The sequence below is a fragment of the Hemitrygon akajei genome, chromosome 8 (genome assembly GCF_048418815.1).
Source record: "Hemitrygon akajei chromosome 8, sHemAka1.3, whole genome shotgun sequence".
NCBI classification, from domain to species: Eukaryota; Metazoa; Chordata; class Chondrichthyes; order Myliobatiformes; family Dasyatidae; genus Hemitrygon; species Hemitrygon akajei.
Genome location: NC_133131.1, coordinates 68,631,872 through 68,653,204, shown reverse-complemented (window position 1 = coordinate 68,653,204; position 21,333 = coordinate 68,631,872). Strand labels below are relative to the sequence as shown.

The 21,333-nt window shown below is 49.9% G+C and overlaps 1 long non-coding RNA gene across 1 annotated transcript; it reads left to right on the top strand.

The window, feature by feature from the left end:
- The first annotated feature begins 1,404 nt into the window (after nt 1-1,404).
- Nucleotides 1,405-20,988, top strand: LOC140731423 (uncharacterized). Its single transcript, XR_012099818.1, has 2 exons — nt 1,405-1,537; nt 19,929-20,988. It is a non-coding gene; the product is annotated as an uncharacterized lncRNA (long non-coding RNA).
- The last annotated feature ends 345 nt before the right edge of the window (nt 20,989-21,333 follow it).

The window sequence follows — 21,333 nt, the reverse complement described above, 5'->3', positions numbered from 1 at the left end:
ACTGTGTGCTCTGGGTAGCTTGTCTTGCACCTTAGCCCTAGAGAAACGCTGTTTCATTTGGCTATAATCGTGTATGGCTGAAAGATAATTAAATTTGAACTTGAAGTTTCGTGGAATATGAGTGTGTATTGTCAATGTGACTGCGAAAATATCTGAGAATGGTTTCTTCATCCCGTCTCAGTCCTTGAAAGCGTCAATTGGAAGAGTACTCCAAAATGTGTCTGAAAAACTATTCTTGCTATGTCCAGAACAAGCGCACAGATAAAGTCAGTCAATATTTAACTAACGTACTGAAGTCAAATACGTAAGGGAACAAGAGGCTGTAGTGGCATTGGTGGAAGCGTTGATTCACAGCGACTCTCCAAAGTTCATACACAAAATGCTGGAGGAACTCAGCAGACCAGGCAGCATCTAGGAAAAGAGAACAGTCCACGTTTCGGGCCGAAACCTCGACTGTACTCTTCTTCCATGGATGCTACCTGGCCTGCTGAATTCCTCCAGCATTTTGTGCGCGTTGCTCGGATTTCCAGCATCGGCAGATTTTCTCCCGTTTGCCTGCAGAGTTCGCCTCTGACCAGCTAGCACACTGCCCGGCAGCTTCGCTTCGCTTTCTCCCGGTTCAATTGCATCAGAGGCCTCGTGACGTGAGACCTTGAGAGTCTCTTCGCCACTCGCAAAGATTTCTCAGCTCAAGGATTGAAATAATTATATTTTAAAATGAGAATGCCTATGCTTAAATCATATTTAAGAATTATAATTTAATTTAAGTGTAAACAGAACTAATGTACAATGTATTTCCAGTCGAGGTCAGGCACCCGATCCATGGGGGCGCTGAAGCACCTCTTGTGAAGCTTCGAGGTGCGGGTGCTGTTGTGCTGTGCCCACCTCCGGGCTCAGAGCTGAAGAGAGGGCAGAAGCGCCGTCCACCGCAGCTTGTTGGTAGTAATGTGCCTGTCCAGCTCCGGTGACCGGATAACCTGCCAATCTGTCCTCTCGCCGTCAATCCGCCCAGACGCGGCGGCCTTTCATGTTCATTCCGAATTGTTTATCCACCCACCGTATCCACGTTTTAATCAGCCACCCTCTGACGCGGTTTACTCGGATATCCAGCTGACTTTGTTGTGCTGGATATGTCATTATCTGCCCCTTTGTTCAACCGCCTTCGGTTGCTCGTCTGCCAGTTGTCTCCCTGTCCTGGGCAGCACTTTGCAAGTTCGGGTTCTCTCTCCCGCTCCAGGATGACTTAGTCGGGAGCAGCGCCCTAGGGCTGTGTGAGTGTTTGAAGTGGGATCAGGTATGTGATTGTTGTCTGACAGGACTCCCAGCTAACAGGATGTTAAAGAGATCCATCGTTAGTACTCTGCAACGTGCACTCCAAACAAACACACACGCCCACACTGCACAGAGGAATACATGGTACCATCACATTCAGCTCCCACTTCTGCCGTCCGGCCACAACTGGAATATCAGAATTACCCGCCTTCACTGAAAGCATGGCAGAATAATACATCTTTCACACGGGAAAAAAGTCTCCGAGGTAAGTTATGATATTTTAATACAAGGAGGAAAATAATTAAGATGATTGTCTTGTCCATTTACAGAACTTGGGTTTTTAAAAAAAGTAGTTCATTAATGTTCTTATTTTAGAATAATCTCAGACGAGGTAATCTGAAGATTGATGAGAAATGGCGGTCCTTTTACTGTGAGGCCAAGACTACTTTTTGTCCCGGCTGAGATCTGAGCAGGCCCGGAAGATGCGATTTGATGGAAGCCGAGGCTTCCCAACCTTATTCATGCCATTGTCCAATACCAATGAGCAAGGGGTCCGTGGATCCCGGGTTGGGACCCAACTATCTGCAGTTACAGAGCTGGAAACGTAGACAGCCTTCACTCAACTAACATCTTGTTTCTGTTACTTTATTTAAAAAGCTGTTAACAGCGGTTAAATACCGATTTCTTACTCTGCGATGCTACTTCTTCGCTATATAATTGGTGTAGATTCGGGTAATTAATTAGTGTAAAGTGGGTAGGTTGACTAGGGAAAAGAGCTCGCGCATTCTTTGTCAATAGACAATCTCTGAGTTAAGTCTGTCTGTACCGCTGGTTCAATTATAATTGGCCAGTCCGTATACCCTCGTTCGATGCGGTCTGTGGTCTGAAGCCCGGTTCACTCGATGTAATCACTAGGTCTTTAGCCGCTTCTCCCTGACGGGTCGGTCTCCAGCTCCCTACTCGAACCATTCCTTTCTTTGATAAGCCATTGGTAGGTATAAAGATCATTTTCTTTGTGGTCAGCGGTCTCTAACCATCTTGTTCTGTACAGACAGCTCTTCAAACAGTAGATTTAGTAAAGAGCAGGCAGGGCCGCCAGCTAGATTAGAGACGGGGGCTGGATAGTGATCTCTGAGGAAGGGCCAGGCGAATGTTGCGCTGAGGGATCCAGCCCACATGAAGGGACCCGACCCGAAGCGTGGCCTGTCCATTTCTCTCCGCGGTTCCCAACTTCCTCCAGCGTTTGGTCGTCGCGTGTGTTATTTCTGTGTTATGTACCTCTTGTGATGGAGGAGCAAGTATTATCTATTCCTGTCCGAAATCCATCCGGGAAAATTGGATTAATATAGAATCGGTGTCGGCGTGGCGCAGACGCCATGTTTTCGTGCCATAACTCTCTTTGACTCTATCGTTTATGACTAACGTGACAGAAACATCATTCAAAACTGGTTGTGTTCTGATCTCTACAAATGGTACTTATTCTCGGCGTAGTATCGAACGGTAGCTCGAGGTCCTTGTCTGGATCTCTCTCACGTCAAAATCTCCAGGAAGACGCAACAGTTTTCACCTCAAAACAGATTAATATCACCATTGTTTGCGTTACGCTTCACCTCTCGGAGGATGAAAGAGGACATTGCAATGTAAACACTTTGACTTCCAGTCCTTCTGCTGGAGGAACTCAACGGATCAAGCAGCATCTGTGTGGGACAAGGAACTGGCGACCTTCTGTGCCGAACCGTGGAGAGAGGCGACAGCCAGTTTATTTCCGACACCCCTCTCCAATCTCAGTCCTCCGCAGTATTTTGATCCGAAACGTCGACGATTGTTTGCGTCCATCAGATGCAGCTTGACTTGCCGAGTTCCCCCAGCAGATTGTTCGTTGTCTGGGATTGCAGCATCTGCCGCCTCCCATGTCTCCGGGCTGCGAGATTCCTGATCCGTCACTCTCCTACGAGTGTACACTCGAACCGGCTAAATAAACCGCGCCGCGATGAGCTGGGTATTGGAAACAATCTGCACCAATTTGGGGCTAATGTTAGTTGAAAAAATTATTGAAAACAATTGAATCCGCAATGCTAAAGACATCTCCGTTTCCATATTTGAATGCAGTAGTCTAACACGATCGGAATTATTTCATCCATTGATTTATTGTGGCGTTCGTTGTGGTCCTACCAGGTCTGCAGCGATGTAACGACTGGAAGATCAAGCGGCACCAGTTGGTAGGGTGTTTTGTGTTGAACAAATATGGCAGTGACAGAAAGAGCGTTCGTTCTCTGCCGCTTCTGCTCAGGGAAGGCCTTGGGATCAAACCCAATCCTATTCTCAGACTAGTGACTAGATCCAAATGCACGGTAGCTGTGGTGTGATGGATCCCGGTCTCACCGAGATCTCTTGCGCGCAGAGTAATTGGTAGCTCGTCGCAACAATGCCTCGGCAAATCGGGAATGTAGAATTATAATCGGTAGCAATTATTAGACATTTCTAAACCCGAAAATACACAGTCAGGAATATCTAGCGTGGAGGAATCTTGTCTGTTCTCTCACCTGTGCTGGGCCAGCTGATTCAGTGGGGTGTAGCTTTTTCATTAATGTTTAAAATCTCTGTTACATACATTGTTTTGTGCCTGTGTCGTTTTTCACTCCCGTTGCCCTCCTGAAGTGACTGAATGCATTGGGATAGTGACTCGCTACCCCTGCTCCCCATACTGTCCGAGCCGAGGCTGTTGTCCGCCTCACCTGCTCTTGTCGTCCCTCGGCTATTCAGTGGAGCCGGGGAACCTCACAGAACACAGGACAGTACGGCACAGTGCAGGCCCTTCAGCCCACGATGTCGTGCCGACCCTTAAACCTGTCTGCAAGGAGTTTGTGCGTCCTCTCCGTGACCGCGTGGGTTTCCTCCGGGTGCTCCGGTTTCCTCGCACAGTCCAAGACGTACCGGTTAGTAGGTTAATTGGTCATTGTAAATTGTCCTGTTATTAGTTCGGGGTTTGCTGGGCTGCAGGCTTGAAGAGCCCGGAGGGCCCATTCTGGCTATAACTAAATAAACAAACACACGAACATTCCATCTCCTCTCATTTATGTGCCTAAGAATCTTTAAACTGTCCCTCATGTATCAGCCTCTACCGCCACCCCCGGCAGTGCGTTTCAGCCACTGTGTAAAACTCCTAGCACTGATATCGCCCCTGGACTTCTCACCTAAAACCGATGTCCTCTGGAATCAGCCCAAGCTAGTTCTTGGAATATTTGCCTACAGCGTTAGGTGGGTCAATGGAATGAGAGTTGAGGCCATGTTCACATCGAACCATATGAAGAGACAGGGATGTAGACGTTTCGACAATCTAATTAATTGCAAAGTGCTTTTGGACCAACTAGCTTAGAACATAGAACAATAACAGCACAGTACAGGCCCTTCAGCCCACAATGTTGTGCCGACCCTTAAACCCTGCCTCCCATATAACCCCCTACCTTAAATTCCTCCATATACCTGTCTAGTAGTCTGTTAAACTCCACTAGTGTATCTGCCTCCACCACTGACTCGGGCAGTGCATTCCACGCACCAACCACTCTCTGAGTGAAAAACCTTCCTCTAATATCCCCCTTGAACTTCCCTCCCCTTATCTTAAAGCCATGTCCTCTTGTACTGAGCAGTGGTGCCCTGGGGAAGAGGCGCTGGCTGTCCACTCTATCTATTCCTCTATCATGTCTCCTGTCATCCTCCTTCTCTCCAGAGAGTAAAACCCTAGTTCCCTTAATCTCTGATCATAATCCATACTCTCTAAACCAGGCAGCATCCTGGTGATCTCCTCTGTAAGATTAGATCAATGGAATCGCCCTATCCCGGACCAATTTAATAGCTGATCCCACAGTGGTGTGTTGTATTGTACCGTTGATGAAAGACCCACTATATATTCAGCGGAGGGATCTGTCCCAAACAGAATTGGCCTGTATTTATTGTACCGTTGATGAAAGACCCACTATATATTCAGCGGAGGGATCTGTCCCAAACAGAATTGGCCTGTGTTTATTGTACCGTTGATGAAAGACCCACTATATATTTAGCGGAGGGATCTGTCCCAAACAGAATTGGCCTGTATTTATTGTTGAGGCGTTCCTATTGCGAAGACGGCGTGAGAGTTGTCGAAAGCCAGCGTGAAACAGCAGCGAATAATGTAAGAGGCATCGGAAATTAATTATTTGATATTGTGATGTTTAGGCTTTAAAATGCAGCAACTTGTTAAAAGGGACATCTGAACGGAACATGTTCAAAGGCGTCCTATTGAATCCTCTGAATACTCTTCCCAATAATCACAGCCGCGTGTGTAAACGCACAAAACAGGTCGGTAATTTATTCAGTGCAAATTGTGCGGGTGGATGGGATAAGTTGATGACAATATAGGAAGAATAAGTTAGAATTGGCGTTGGCACAGACTGAATGGGCCGAAGGGCCCGGTCCCGTGCTGTACCGACTCTGCGACATGAACTACGGCTCCTTGGTAGATATTTCAGTTTGGACAACAGTGTCAAACGAAAAAGAGCGAATAAGTTGATTAACATCTCCCGCGATATCTTGAGTGGAAACAACTTTGAAAAATGTGAAACAGATTGTCATGTCGCTATCCACATCCAGAATTTCGACCCGAAACGCCGGTTCCCAGTATCACACCAGGGTGTGGTGTGGTGTGGTGTGGTGTGGTGTGTGTGTGTGTGTGCTGATAACACTTGGTAAGGCTAGGTTCATTACGATTTAAAATGTCAGGCAACATACACAAAATGCTGGTGGAACACAGCAGGCTAGGCAGCATCTATAGGGAGAAGCACTGTTGACATTTCGGGCTGAGACCCTTCATCAGGACTAACTGAAAGGAAAGATAGTAAAAGATTTGAAAGTAGTGAGGGGAGGGCGAAATGCGAAATGATAGGAGAAGACCGGAGGGGGTAGGATGAAGCTAAGAGCTGGAAAGGTGATTGGTGAAAGTGATACAGAGCTGGAGAAGGGAAAGGATCATGGGACGGGAGGCCTCAGGAGAAACAAGGGGGGGGGGGGACACCAGAGGGAGATGGAGAACAGGCAAACAACTAAATATATCAGGGATGGGGTATGAAGGGGAGGAGGGGCATTAACGGAAGTTAGAGAAGTCAATGTTCATGCCATCAGGTTGGAGGCTACCCAGCCGGTTAATAAGGTGTTGTTCCTCCAACCTGAGTTTGGATTCATTTTGACAATAGAGGAGGCCATGGATAGACATATCAGAATGGGAATGGGAAGTGGAATTAAAATGTGTGGCCACTGGGAGATCCTGCTTTCTCTGGCGGATCGAGCGTAGGTGTTCAGCGAAACGGTCCCCCAGTCTGTGTCGGGTCTCACCAATATATAAAAGGCCACACCGGGAGCACCGGATACAGTATACCACACCAGCCGACTCACAGGTGAAGTGTCGCCTCACCTGGAAGGACTGTCTGGGGTCCTGAGGGAGGAAGTGTAAGGGCAGGTGTAGCACTTGTTCCGTTTACAAGGATAAGTGCCAGGAGGGAGAGCGGTGGGAAGGGATGGGGGGGACGAGTGGACAAGGGAGTTGCGTAGGGAGCGATCCCTGTGGAAAGCAGAAAGGGGGGGGAGGGAAAGATGTGCTTGGTGGTGGGATCCCGTTGAAGGTGGCGGAAGTTACGGAGAATTATACGTTAGACCCGGAGTTCTAACGATTTAAAATGTTTTTGCTAAATTATAAATGTCTCCCCCGTGTGCTCTCCTTTAATGCACATGAACCTGCTGGTTGGTAGAGTTTTGCGGGGGAGGGAGCGGAGAAGCGGATGTCCTTCCGCACTCTGAAGTATTGGATTGGCTCCTCTGCAACGCAGCTTTTCAGCTGGTGCACTCCCTGGTGCGAGTCCCTGGTGCACTCCCTGGGAGTCCCTGGTGCACTCCCTGGTGCGAGTCCCTGGTGCACTCCCTGGGAGTCCCTGGTGCACTCCCTGGTGCGAGTCCCTGGTGCACTCCCTGGGAGTCCCTGGTGCACTCCCTGGTGCGAGTCCCTGGTGCACTCCCTGGTGCGAGACCCTGGTGCACTCCCTGGTGCGCTCCCTGGTGCGAGTCCCTGGTGCGAGACCCTGGTGCGAGACCCTGGTGCGAGACCCTGGTGCGAGTCCCTGGTGCACTCCCTGGTGCGAGTCCCTGGTGCACTCCCTGGGAGTCCCTGGTGCACTCCCTGGTGCGAGTCCCTGGTGCGAGTCCCTGGTGCACTCCCTGGTGCGAGTCCCTGGTGCGAGAACCTGGTGCGAGTCCCTGGTGCACTCCCTGAGAGTCCCTGGTGCGAGTCCCTGGTGCACTCCCTGGGAGTCCCTGGTGCACTCCCTGGTGCGAGACCCTGGTGCGAGTCCCTGGTGCACTCCCTGGGAGTCCCTGGTGCACTCCCTGGTGCGAGTCCCTGGTGCACTCCCTGGGAGTCCCTGGTGCACTCCCTGGTGCGAGACCCTGGTGCGAGTCCCTGGTGCACTCCCTGGGAGTCCCTGGTGCGAGTCCCTGGTGCACTCCCTGGTGCGAGTCCCTGGTGCACTCCCTGGGAGTCCCTGGTGTGAGTCCCTGGTGCACTCCCTGGTGCACTCCCTGGTGCACTCCCTGGGAGTCCCTGGTGCGAGTCCCTGGTGCGAGTCCCTGGTGCACTCCCTGGTGCGAGTCCCTGGTGCACTCCCTGGTGCACTCCCTGGTGCACTCCCTGGTGCACTCCCTGGTGCGAGTCCCTGGTGCGAGTCCCTGGTGCACTCCCTGGTGCCACTCCCTGGTGCGAGTCCCTGGTGCACTCCCTGGTGCACTCCCTGGTGCACTCCCTGGTGCGAGTCCCTGGTGCCACTCCCTGGTGCGCTCCCTGGTGCCACTCCCTGGTGCGAGTCCCTGGTGCGAGTCCCTGGTGCACTCCCTGGTGCACTCCCTGGTGCGAGTCCCTGTTGCGAGTCCCTGGTGTACTCCCTGGTGCGAGTCCCTGGTGCACTCCCTGGTGCACTCCCTGGGAGTCCCTGGTGCGAGTCCCTGGTGCACTCCCTGGTGCACTCCCTGGGAGTCCCTGGTGCACTCCCTGGTGCGAGTCCCTGGTGCACTCCCTGGGAGTCCCTGGTGCGAGTCCCTGGTGCACTCCCTGGTGCGAGACCCTGGTGCACTCCCTGGTTCACTCCCTGGTGCACTCCCTGGGACTCCCTGGTGCACTCCCTGGTGGAGTCCCTGGTGCACTCCCTGGTGCGAGTCCCTGGTGCGAGTCCCTGGTGCACTCCCTGGTGCGAGTCCCTGGTGCGAGTCCCTGGTGCACTCCCTGGGAGTCCCTGGTGCCACTCCCTGGTGCACTCCCTGGGGGTCCCTGGTGCCACTCCCTGGTGCGAGTCCCTGGTGCCACTCCCTGGTGCACTCCCTGGTGCGAGTCCCTGGTGCCACTCCCTGGTGCACTCCCTGGGGGTCCCTGGTGCCACTCCCTGGTGCACTCCCTGGGAGTCCCTGGTGCACTCCCTGGTGCGCTCCCTGGTGCCACTCCCTGGTGCACTCCCTGGTGCGAGTCCCTGGTGCACTCCCTGGGAGTCCCTGGTGCCACTCCCTGGTGCCCTCCCTGGGAGTCCCTGGTGCCACTCCCTGGTGCGCTCCCTGGTACACTCCCTGGTGCACTCCCTGGTGCGAGTCCCTGGTGCCCTCCCTGGGAGTCCCTGGTGCCACTCCCTGGTGCGCTCCCTCATACACTCCCTGGTGCACTCCCTGGGAGTCCCTGGTGCCCTCCCTGGTGCACTCCCTGGGAGTCCCTGGTACACTCCCTGGTGCACTCCCTGGGAGTCCCTGGTGCGCTCCCTGGTACACTCCCTGGTGCACTCCCTGGTGCGAGTCCCTGGTGCCCTCCCTGGTGCACTCCCTGGGAGTCCCTGGTGCCACTCCCTGGTGCGCTCCCTCGTACACTCCCTGGTGCACTCCCTGGGAGTCCCTGGTACACTCCCTGGTGCACTCCCTGGGAGTCCCTGGTGCGCTCCCTGGTGCACTCCCTGGGAGTCCCTGGTGCACTCCCTGGTACACTCCCTGGTACACTCCCTGGTGCGAGTCCCTGGTGCGAGTCCCTGGGAGTCCCTGGTGCACTCCCTGGTGCACTCCCTGGGAGTCCCTGGTGTGAGTCCCTGGTGCGAGACCCTGGTGCACTCCCTGGTGCGAGACCCTGGTGCACTCCCTGGTGCGAGTCCCTGGTGCCACTCCCTGGTGCGCTCCCTGGTGCGAGTCCCTGGTGCGAGACCCTGGTGCACTCCCTGGTGCGAGTCCCTGGTGCCACTCCCTGGTGCACTCCCTGGTGCGAGTCCCTGGTGCGAGACCCTGGTGCGAGTCCCTGGTGCGAGTCCCTGGTGCACTCCCTGGGAGTCCCTGGTGCACTCCCGAGTCAGCGATGTCCCCACGCACTGTTCTGCATTTAATACACGGGGTGACTTCAGCACTTACAGAGCTTCAGACTGATACTCATTGAAAGAAGTAGACACGGGCACACTAAATTCTGGAGGAACTCAGCAGGCCAGGCAGCATCTATGGGAAAAAGTACAGTCGACGTTTCGGGCCGAGACCTTCGGCAGGACTGGAGGAAAATAAAGCTGAAAAGTAGATTTAAAAGGTGGGGGGGGGGAGACAGAAATGCCAGGTGAGAGGTGAAACCTGGAGAAAGGTATGAAGTCAAGGGCAGGGAAGTTGAGTGGTGAAAGAGACACAAGACCATGGAAGAAAGGAAAAGTGGGAAGGAGCACCGGAGGGAGGCGATGGGCTGGCAAGGTGAGAGAGGGAAAAGGGGATGGGAAATGGTGAAGAGGGGGTTGGGTGGGGCATTACCAGAAATTTGAGTACTCAGCTGTCATGACATCAGGTTGGAGCTACCCAAAGGGAATACGAGGTGTTGTTGCTCCAACCTAAGTGTGGACTCATCATGACACTGGAGGCCATGGATGGACATTTGGGAATGGGAAGTGGAATTAAAATGGGTGGCCACTGGGAGATCCCACTTGTTCTGGCAGACATAGTGTTAATGCTCGGCGAAGTGGTCTCCCAATCCAGGTCGGGTCTCACTGATGTACAGGAGGCCACACCGGGAGCACCGAACACAGTAGGTGACCTCACAGGTGAGGTGTCTCCTCTCCTGGAAGGACTGTTTAGGGCCACGAATGCTGATGAGGGAGGAGATGTAGGTGCAGGTGTAGCACTTGTTCTGCTTGCAAGGGTAAGTGCCAGGAGGGATTTCAGTGGGGGGGGGGGGGGACAAATAGACAAGGGAGTTACGTAGTAAGTAATTCCAGCGGAAAGCAGAAGAGTGGGGGTGGAGGGAAAGATGTGTTTGGTGGTGGGATCCCATTGGAGATGGTGGAAGTTTCGGAGAATTATGCACTGGACGCGGAGGCTGGTGGGGTGGTAGTTGAGGACAAGAGGAACCTATCCCTGGTAGGGTGGCACGAGGATGGGGTAAGAGCAGACCTGAGTGAAATGGTAGAGATGCGGTTGAGGGCAGTGTCGATGGTGGAGAAAGGGAAGCCCATTTCTTTGAAAAAAAGAGGATATCTCCTTCATCCTAGAATGAAAAGCCTCATCCTGAGAGCAGATGTGGCAGAGAGAGAGGAATTGAGAAAAGGGATGGTGTTTTTACAAGTAACAGGATGGAAAGTCTAGGTGTGTCATATAAGGGTGGGTGCTGGGAGCAGACCCGAATGCAAGACACTGAAGTACCAGGAACTGGACTGGATTAGGCTTAGGGACGGGACAGGACACAGACTAGGAGCTGGGATGGGTACACAGACTTGGGCTAGGACTATGGCTAGGAGGGCAGGACCAGGACAGAGAACTGGGAACTAGGAGCCTGGGCTTGGACTCCGAGCCAGAGACTGGACAAGGACCCAGAACCTGGGTCTTGACTCGGGCTCGGACCCTGGAACTAGGCGAGGACATGACATGGCTACAGGACTGGATGAGGTTTAGATTCTTTGAGGCTTTCCTGGGCAGGACGAGGTACTCCTTCTTGGAACACAGGGCCGGGACCCTTCCTAGGATGCAGGGCTGGGATGACTGTCGAGGTAAACCAGGGAGGAAACTGTCAGGGATTCAGATGGGGAGGGGAAGGGACAGATCCAACCGCAGGGTAACAGCAAAGACAGCCTGACTTACCCAACGGAGGTGAGGACAGGAAGGGACAGATCCAACCGCAGGGTAACAGCAAAGACAGCCTGACTTACCCAACGGAGGCAACGACAGGAAGGGACAGATCCAACCGCAGGGTAACAGCAAAGACAGCCTGACTTACCCAACGGAGGTGAGGACAGGAAGGGACAGATCCAACCGCAGGGTAACAGCAAAGACAGCCTGACTTACCCAACGGAGGTGAGGATAGGAAGGGAGCTCAATTCGGGGCGGCCAGCAACCTTGGCTGGCTACGGAAACGGCCGAATCCATGTCTAGCTCGGAGTGGCAGACGGCCACTCAGCTGGTCCCGGAAATGGCCGAATCCATACCCCGATGACTGCTCCAACTAGAGACAACAAGGCTCCATGAAGCAGGGGTCCTCCAACCAGGCCTAGAGATCACGAATGGCTGCTCTAGCCTTCCACCGGCAGGTTGTTCCAAAGGGATATTGACAAGACAAACCAGCCCCCACACTCAACCCCAGGGCCACTTATATTCCCAGCCCCAAGACGAGGATCAGGTGCCCATGATTAAACCCAACTGAAACAAGGGACAGCCGGAAGACCTGGATTCCAGAGTCCATGGACCGGAACCCAGACTTCATGGACCGGATCGTAACAAGGTAGCTGTGAGAGTCTGTGCGTTTGTAATAGACATCGGTGGATAAGCTGTCTCCAGAGATAGAGACAGTGAGATTGAGAAAGGGGAGAGTGGTGTTGGAAATGGACCAGGTGAATTTGAGGGAAGATCAAAAATGGAGGCAAAGTGGATGAAGTCGATGAGTTCAGCATGGGTGCAGGAAGCAGCACCAATGCAGTCGTCGATGTAGCATAGGAAAAGTGGGAGAGGGTCACCAGTGTAGGTTTGGGACATAGACTGTTCCACGTAGCCGACAAATAGGCAGCCGTAGCTGGGACACATGTGAGTGCCCATGGCTACCCCTTTTGTTTGAAGGAAGTGGGAGGAGCCAAAGTAGAAATTATTGAGAGCGAGAACAAGTTCCGCTGGGCGGAGGAGAGTGGTGGTGGTTAGGTCTGGTGTCCAGAAGAAATGAAAAGCTTTCAGGCCTTCCTGGTGGGGACGGTGGGGTATAGGGTCAAGGTATGCTGGTATGAGATCAGTGGGGAAGGTACAAGCTGAAACAAATCGGGTTTGAGGATCTTTGCCTATCTGGGCCTTATACTGTATGACCAAAGACGTGGAGAAGGTGCCCCTACATGCAAGACAACACACACAAAATGCTGGTGGAATGCAGCAGGCCAGGCAGCATCTATAAGGAGAAGCACTGTCGACGTTTTGGGCCGAGACCCTTCGTCTGCTGGCCTGCTGTGTTCCACCAGCATTTTGTGTGTGTTGTTTGAATTTACAGCATCTGCAGACTTCCTCATGTTTGCACCTACATGCAAGATTTAGATAGAAAACTCAAAGAAAAGACTGGAGTCAGAAAGGTATTTGGAAAAGCAGGTTTGTGGATCTTGGGTAGGAGGTAGAAATGGGAGGTCCAGGGTGCGGGAACTATGAGGTTGGTAGCGGTGGATGGCGCAGTCCCTCTCCCCCCACAATCAAGCACCTCTACACGGAGTGTTGTCACAGGAAAGCAGCATCCATCATCAGGGACCCCTACACCACGCCATGTTCTCTTCTTGCTACTGCCATCAGGAAGACGATACGAGAACCTCAGGACTCTCACCACCAGTTTCAGGAACAGTTATTACCTCCCAGTCAGCAGGCTCTTGACCAATAGGATAACTTTACTCAACTTCATTTGCTCCATCATTGAAATGTTCACACACCCAATGGACTCATGTTCAAAGACTCTTCATCTCATGTTCTCGGTATTTATCGTTTATTTAGTTATTATTATTTCTTTCTTGGGTTGAACGCTCAAGTTGCCATGGTCTTTCATTGATTCTGTTATAGTCATTATTCTGTAATGCCCACAAGAAAATGAATCTTGGGGTTATATATGGTGACATTTATGTACTTTGATAATGCATTTACTTTGAACTTTGAACTCTGTAGATAAAGTCAAACATTCCACATAGTCCGCAGAGCAGATTTATTTGTGGACCAGGATGAGGCAGAATGTCCAGCAATCCCATTGAATCCTACACTGTGAGCTTACTCTACGATAACCTGAAGCCACTGTTCTATTTAGTGGACCACCATCAGAATGACCAATTTGGTTTAGCAAGGATGTGTTCTAACTCACTCTTTGGTACTTTTTTAACTGTATGACTAAAGATGTGGAGAAGGTGTACTTACATGCAAAATTTGGATAGAGAGCTCAAAGTAAAGACTGGAGTCAGAAAGGTACTCATCAGAGAGCGATCACTTGTTGAGGATTCTGCCCTTTTCAGCTACGATGAAAGTCTGTGGCAGGAACTAATGGGTCACTTCTCAAAAGCTTTAGATCAGGGGTTCCCAACCTTTTTTGTGTCATGGACCCCTACCATCAAGTCTGTGGAGCCCAGGTTGGGGACCCCTGCTTCAGACATTTGTTATCACCATGAGGACACAGTGAATTCTATACAGAAACAAAGTTTAGCTATCAGGGTCACCTACTTTTCTCCCAATGAAGATCTGAATGCTCACACCAGAGAGAGCTGTTTTCACCTTAAACAGATTAGATAAAAGACCACAGAACAAGTGCGAGCTCACCATTAAGACTGAAATGCTGTTGTACAAACCACTCTCGTGCAGTTGTGGGGGGGGGGGGATCACAGATAATTCAAGCACACCGTGGAATAGCTGAACATTATCCATCAAAATTGCTTACCCACATATCGAGTGACAAAATGGGGTCATCATTGTAAATGTTCTTCAAAAGCAAAATTTACCAATCAGAGCAGATTGGCAAGAATTATCCAACTAAGGACATGTTTTGCGGGTAACACAGAGTGAACAACAATTTCTCTATGAAGATGCACACTTGCAAGTCATGATGGCTTTTGGAATTGACCCTAACTCTTGGAAATCCCTGGTAAGTGAAAGAGTAAGCTGCATTATGGTCACAGCAGGCAATTAAGGTTCAGGACAGGACATGCTTGAAGAGGAATGAAACATTTCTGAATTGCCGACAAAATCACATATTATTGCAGCTAATACTGTTGTCATGGTCCAGTTCATTAACTACTCATTTCGGTTAATTTCCTTTTCCCCATGTTCCATCGGGCTCCTGATCCTCATTCGAACCGGCAGCATAAAAACTCCAGCTTACATCTACTTGCTGCTGGTGCATCACCTCAGCAGCGTGACTATGCTCCTTCTGAGCTGCCAAGAATCAGGGACCTTCATCCGAGCCGCCAAGAATAAGGGACCGTCTTCATGAGCTTCTCCGTGTCAAGATCCCTCCTGTTTGTTTTTGTCATCTTGTGTCTGGCAGAGTATTGCTGGCCGTTTGCCACTGCTCTGGGTAGCGATACAAATTGTCTGTCATTGTTAGTTTTTGTCGTCTTGTGTCCACAGCTAAGGTCTTGGGAGGAGCCACAGGAGCAGTCAGACAGGTATATCTAGTTCACCACACATATCTGTGTCATATCTACTCATAATGCTGTCACAATCTTGGAAAAAGTACATTGTGATAAATGAATGACTCTGAGTCTGGAGCGGAGCCGATATTCATTCTTACACCAGCATCACTATAAAATAGACCAGCATCAATTGCTGTTGTTTGTGGAACTGGACCCTGCACAGGCTGGTGCATACATTACAACAATGATCACATATCAAACCTGTTTGTAAATGTGGAGTGTTTAGACAAGTCCTGGAAGTCTGCACTTAAATAACATAGGTTGGAAATTCATTTAGGTGGCTGGGTGGAGCTATGTCTCTACCAACAGAGGTGGAAGCCACTTCTTCCCTCTGCCAGCCTACAGGTCACCCTTGGGCAAGGTGTAGCACTTGATTAGCCCCCCAATCAGGGTCACATGAAGCCATGGGAGCAGGTGGTGGATGGTCGTATGAGCAGCCGGTGCAGATCACAAGTCCTGGTTATGCGACACTGACACCAGACAATCTCTGAAGAGTATTGATAATGGGGTCTCCCATCTTGTAAAGTCATTGTCTAGAAGAAGGCAATGGCAAACCACTTCTGTAGAAAAATTTGCCAAGAACTATCATGATTGCCCACGTCATACGACATGGCACATAACGAATGTATAAACTTCCCTGTTACCTCATCCTGGATGAAAGAGAGAAGTGTGTCTGTTAATGTGCTTGGTAAATGGGGCTGTTAGGGATATGTAGCTATACACTGTGTGAGCAGTGAGCTGGCTGAAGTTCATGAGGGGTGGAGTCTACCGTTTGAAGTGAAGGATGGAATACTGACTGGGCAGAGATAGTTATCTGATTGATGAGGAGGATGGATCCAATGAAGCAATGAACAAGGTAAATGATACTGTTGATACCATTTGAAGATGACTCACTTCCTTTGACCACTCGTTTCTGATCACTGAATTTCTTCCCAAGTGGCATTGATGTTGATGGAGCTACATCCCTCAACAAGTCACCACTATCTCCCAGTGTGCATTTTACACTTCACACAGGACGTGTCTCCTTTTCCTCACAACTTGCACCAAAACTCTCAGTGTTTGTCAAAAAAAATGCTGTCTCATGTTTGCTCATTCCTCAATGTCTCATACGCGGATTCACCTCCACAGTCACAATGCACCTTCCTTTATGCAGTGCAGGCGGTTTCAAAGTGGCACTAGGCAGGTGATGGTGAGTCCCCTGTTGGTGCAATGTGGCATCTTGTACAATAACACCCTGGACAAATTTAACATGCAGCTCATATCATAATGGCCAGACACCCACTAAATACCTACATAATTCCTGTAGCCACTTCCAGGAGTTATCCACTTCATAGGAACAGTTCAGGTAGACATGGTCTCCTTTCCAAAGCAAAGGTTTCAGCAAACTTCAAAACATTGCTTCCATCGATCTGCACTTCATAAACGTAAAGTAATCTTGACCCAGTCAACACATCTTAAGCATGTGTTTAAAATGGACTGCAATTATTCACTGTAGGTTTATATCGGAGGCACTGGCTCATCACATTGGCACGTTAAAGAATAATGATTTCAATCTCTGACGTGGTGTTCGCATATCCATTACATCCTTAATCAATAATCCATTAAAAACGCAGCCTACATTAAGCCAGGCTAGACAGTGTACTGTGGGAATGATAATGATGGAATGTTTCTATTCTTTCTTTAATAGTTTTGTTTGTTACATGTAGCATATTTTTAATGAAACAGTTGTTGGAAAGGTTCAGATGATTTATCAGTTAATGCTTTGGATACAGATACTTCATCAAACAAACATTCTTTAACTTTGCTCTATTCTGTTATTACATTAGTCGTAGTTCAATCGCTTAAGTCGAGTATGATGTTCTCCTCAGGAGTTAATGAAGAACACCTGTGTGTCACTTCAACCCGGGGAAGCTGATGTGTGGGCAGCCACCACATGGTCCCTGACAGATCAGGGTCAGCTTTCAGTGACAGGGAACACAAGATGATAGTGACTCTTCACTGCAGCAGTTTCCTCCATTTTTGCTGCTGTTCTGGTGCGTCATCATCTTTCACCACCTCTACCGCTGAGGTTTTGGTTGGATCGTTCTTTGTCTGGAGGCTCCTCTTTTGACGTTACTTCCACGCATGACCCTACCAGGGGCCAAGCTCCAAATGGCATTGCTCTCAGGATCTCAGGAGTTCACAAGCCTCTCCACCACGACAAGGTGACAATCCTCAGAGACGAAGCAGTGAAATATTATAAGTAAAGTTTGCGTCTTTCAAACCCTGCTTGGCTTTCAAAAATATTGCAGACCAACTGTTACTGCGAGTTGGGCAAACCACTGCCTATTGTGCTGTAGTTCTGAGCAATCCGGGAAGATCTGACTCCATCCTCTGCTGTAACAGATCTCGGTGTCTCAGTGAAGATATATACCACTCTTCAGCTTAGTTTCAAGCACCAATATCTCACTCCATGTTCTGGTCCTGGTGAACTTCTGAATGAAACTAGAGCTTGAAATCAAAGAAATGCATGATGAGGCAGGAGCAGAAAGCAACATGTGGATAAATGCACTGTGGAACTTGAAATAATTTGTTAACTGAGAAGGCTAAAGCATCTTGGTTTAAGGTACCACCCAAAGTAGTACCACTGATTTACCATTTCTTCAATACTGGAGCCCCTGGACTGCACTGTCAATACACCAATCCATTACTCCTGGGGCCCCTGGACTGCACTCTCGGTGTACCATTCCATTATTCCTGGGGCTCCTGGACTGCACTCTCGGTGTACCATTCCATTACTCCCGGGGCCCCTGGACTGCACTCTCGGTGTACCATTCCGTTATTCCTGGGGCCCCTGGACTGCACTCTCGGTGTACCATTCCATTACTCCTGGGGCCCCTGGACTGCACTCTCGGTGTACCATTCCGTTATTCCTGGGGCCCCTGGACTGCACTCTTGGTGTACCATTCCATTACTCCTGGGGCCCCTGGACTGCACTCTCGGTGTACCATTCCATTACTCCTGGGGCTCCTGGACTGTGCATCAGTCTCTGGGATGGAATCTGAAGTATAAGTTATGACAGCCACCACTGAGCCTTGGCCGACAGCTTTAGAATCTAGAGTGGTCAGAAATGAATCCACTAAGTCAAATAAAGCCTTACCAATAATTGGCAGGCAATTTTTCTTCCTCAATTCCCTGTTCTGACACAAGAGCACAAACCTATTCTCATTAATTTACATCTCAGTCAGGGAGATCAGGAGCTGACACTTCCTAACCAAATGTCATGCAATTGGGTGATATATCACAGGATATAAAGGTAGATAGGGTAGGGATATCTCCTGTCAGGGATTTTCCTCTCCTTCCTCTCTGTCAGTGAGGAACTTAGTTTGACCCTGGCCCTCCTTCAATTAAGAACCCATTTTAAGAACCGTTCCTGGGCCATTGGGCCATTCACTTTTGTAGGGGAATGGGTATACACCCACACATCATACGCATAACATCAGTTGGAACCTGTGCCTGGGTTCAATCCTGTATGAGAAGCTGGTACTTTCTCTCGAGACGCCATGGGCTTCCTGTGGGTACCAAGTCTCCCCAGCACTCCAGAAACATACTGTTAAAGTTATTGAGCTCCTGCGGTGCATAGGTAAGTAATCAGACATTCAGAGGCGTTGATGGAGATGTGAGAAAAGAGAGTACAGGGGGAAAAAATTGTGGAGTGGATTGGAACTGATGGAGTTGCTCTGCAAATCGGCATAGACTCACTGGTCCAAATGGATGTGTTAGGAACTCTGAGAAACAGGGCACTGGACCACTTCTGCAAACCAGTTTGTAAGGAGGTTAAAAGTGGACAAGCACAGTAACTCACATTTCCTAAGGTTTCCTAGCGTGGGAACGTTATGCAATGCTCTTCCATTACAGTGTCTTTAGACTGACTCTGAGTAAGGGGAAGAGCGTTTTCATGTTGATTAGCAAAATGTTGCTCGTACTTCAGGAGGTGTAGTGAAGTGCAACTTGGAGAGCATGCCTGACGGCTAGTTAAAAGCCAGGCACGTTGCTGTGGACTTGACATTCTATTTAACCCAGCCTGGGTGTTTGATGGCAATCTAACTCATTGTTGTCACTTTTACTGATAGCACACTTAAAAGAAAGCATCCTCATTCTGTGATGTAATTTGAACTCACTCTGTTGTCTGGTCCGAAATTTACTATCAAGGGGATGAAACATCCTTGGGTGGCACAGAGGTACAGCTGACAGAGCTGCTGACTCACAGCACCAGAGACGCGGGTTCAATCCTGACCTCGATGCTGTCCGTGTGGAGTTCGCATGTTTTCCCTGTGACTGCATGGGCTTCCCCTGGGTGCTCCAGTTCCTCCCACATTCCAAAAGTATACAGATTAGCCACTGTCAATCCCAAATGAGAGGCAGGTTCTGCTGAGAGTTCAAAGTAAATTTATTATCAAAGTGTGTATATGTCACCCAGGATTCATTTTCTTGCAGGCATTCACAAGAACAAAGAAATACAACAGAAAAAATGAATATCTACTCACAAACAACCAATCATCAAAAGAATGCAAATACAAAAATAACTAGATAGATGGATGGTTATAAATAAATAAATAATACCGTGGAACATGAGTTGTAGAGTCCTTGAAAGTGAATCCATAGGTTATGGAATAAGTTGAAAGTTCAAAGTAAAATTTCTTATCAGAGTACATACATGTCACCACATACAACCCTGAGATTCTTTTTCTGTGGGGTGAGGTGAGTGAACTTACCCACGCTGTTCAGGAACCTGATGGGTGAAGGGCAGTAACTGTTCCTGAACCTGGTGAGGTGGGTCCTAAGGCTCCTGTAACTGCTTGATGAGGTAGTGGGGAGATAACGATGGTTTTGGGTGGGATTAGTGAGTCTGTTTCAGTGCTATTTCTCCATTATGACTGACAATAATTGCACAGTTATTGACAATGTTCCTTTCCATTCTAGGGTTGGTAAAGGACACCAGTGGCAGCCTTTCCATTCCAGCAGATCAGCAGGCTTTCTGCTCTCTCCGTCAGGTGCACGGGAGACCCCTATGGTTTCACCACCCACTCATTTACAGCGTGAAGCTCAAGGCTCAGATAGAGTGGGGGGAGGGGGGGAGAAGTCAGAAGGGAGCTCTCTGCCTGGACTTGCCTGAAGGAGACTGCGATATGTGTCGTTTGTGTGTTGATGTCCCTGGACTGGGGAACAACTGAGAAGTGCCAATCCCACCTCCTGTCCCAAATGGGCCAGTGCTATCCGGTGACCCAGCAATCAGTTTAATGCTTTTTATAAGAGTAGGATTGCTTCTTTGCCTTCTAATCGAAGATTCAGGATGAACAGTAACTATCCCAGGTCGCTGATCGACAGCAGGGCAGTGGGTGCATCTAATTACATGCAGCTGGGCGTACCACTAGTGGCTGACCCATCCACACATCACAGTCAGCACCTTCCCCACAGTGACAGTTTGGCACACGTCCCGTTGCTGGTCTACCCAACCAGCCTGGAGTCAACCTACTATGATACTTACGGCAGCATGTTCCCCTATGTGCCTTTCCATGGACACTTTGGTGTTTACGACTGTCCTTTTGAGCCCGCCTTCATTCAAAAGAGGAATGAAAGGGAGAGGCAGAGGGTTAAGTGTGTGAACGAGGGCTACGCCAGGCTGCGCGACCACCTTCCGGGGCCACTGTCCGAGAAACGCCTGAGCAAAGTGGAGACCCTGCGGGCTGCGGTCAGATACATCAAGTACCTTCAGGACTTACTCAGCCACAACCCAGAGAGCCCCCCTCAGTTAACCAAGGAGCCCCAGCAGGACAGGAGGTCTCACAAGTCTCCCATCGCCAAGCAGGAACCTAACAGCGATGGGGAATCGAAACACTCCTCTCCCTATTGTGAGTCAGAGGGGAGGAACACTTCCAGCTCTGATCACAGCTGATGGTGTAACCGATGAACAATGGTACAGTTTCCAAAGCCAGCTGTTTTATTACTGAAGACAGTAATTTTAATAAATAAAAAATACTCATGGTGTGCCGGAGTTTAATTGAGCAATCACACACAGAGCATTGAACAGTAACAGGCCCTTTGGTCCACGGTGTTTGGTCTCAACCACATGCTGAATTAAACTCAATTTCCCTTGCTTCTACATTAGGGTTCCCAAGCCTTGGTCAATGGCAGAGATCCACGGTATCAGAAAGGCTCTACATTATCCACACTCTTAAGCACCTCCACAGTGTTTGCTTGTTCCACTCTCACTGGAGATCTGCTCCAAGCACCTACTACTTTCTGAATTGAAAACCTGTCCCACGCATCTTTAAACTATCCAGTACTTGACATTTCGAACCTGGGGAAATATTCTGACTGTCTACTC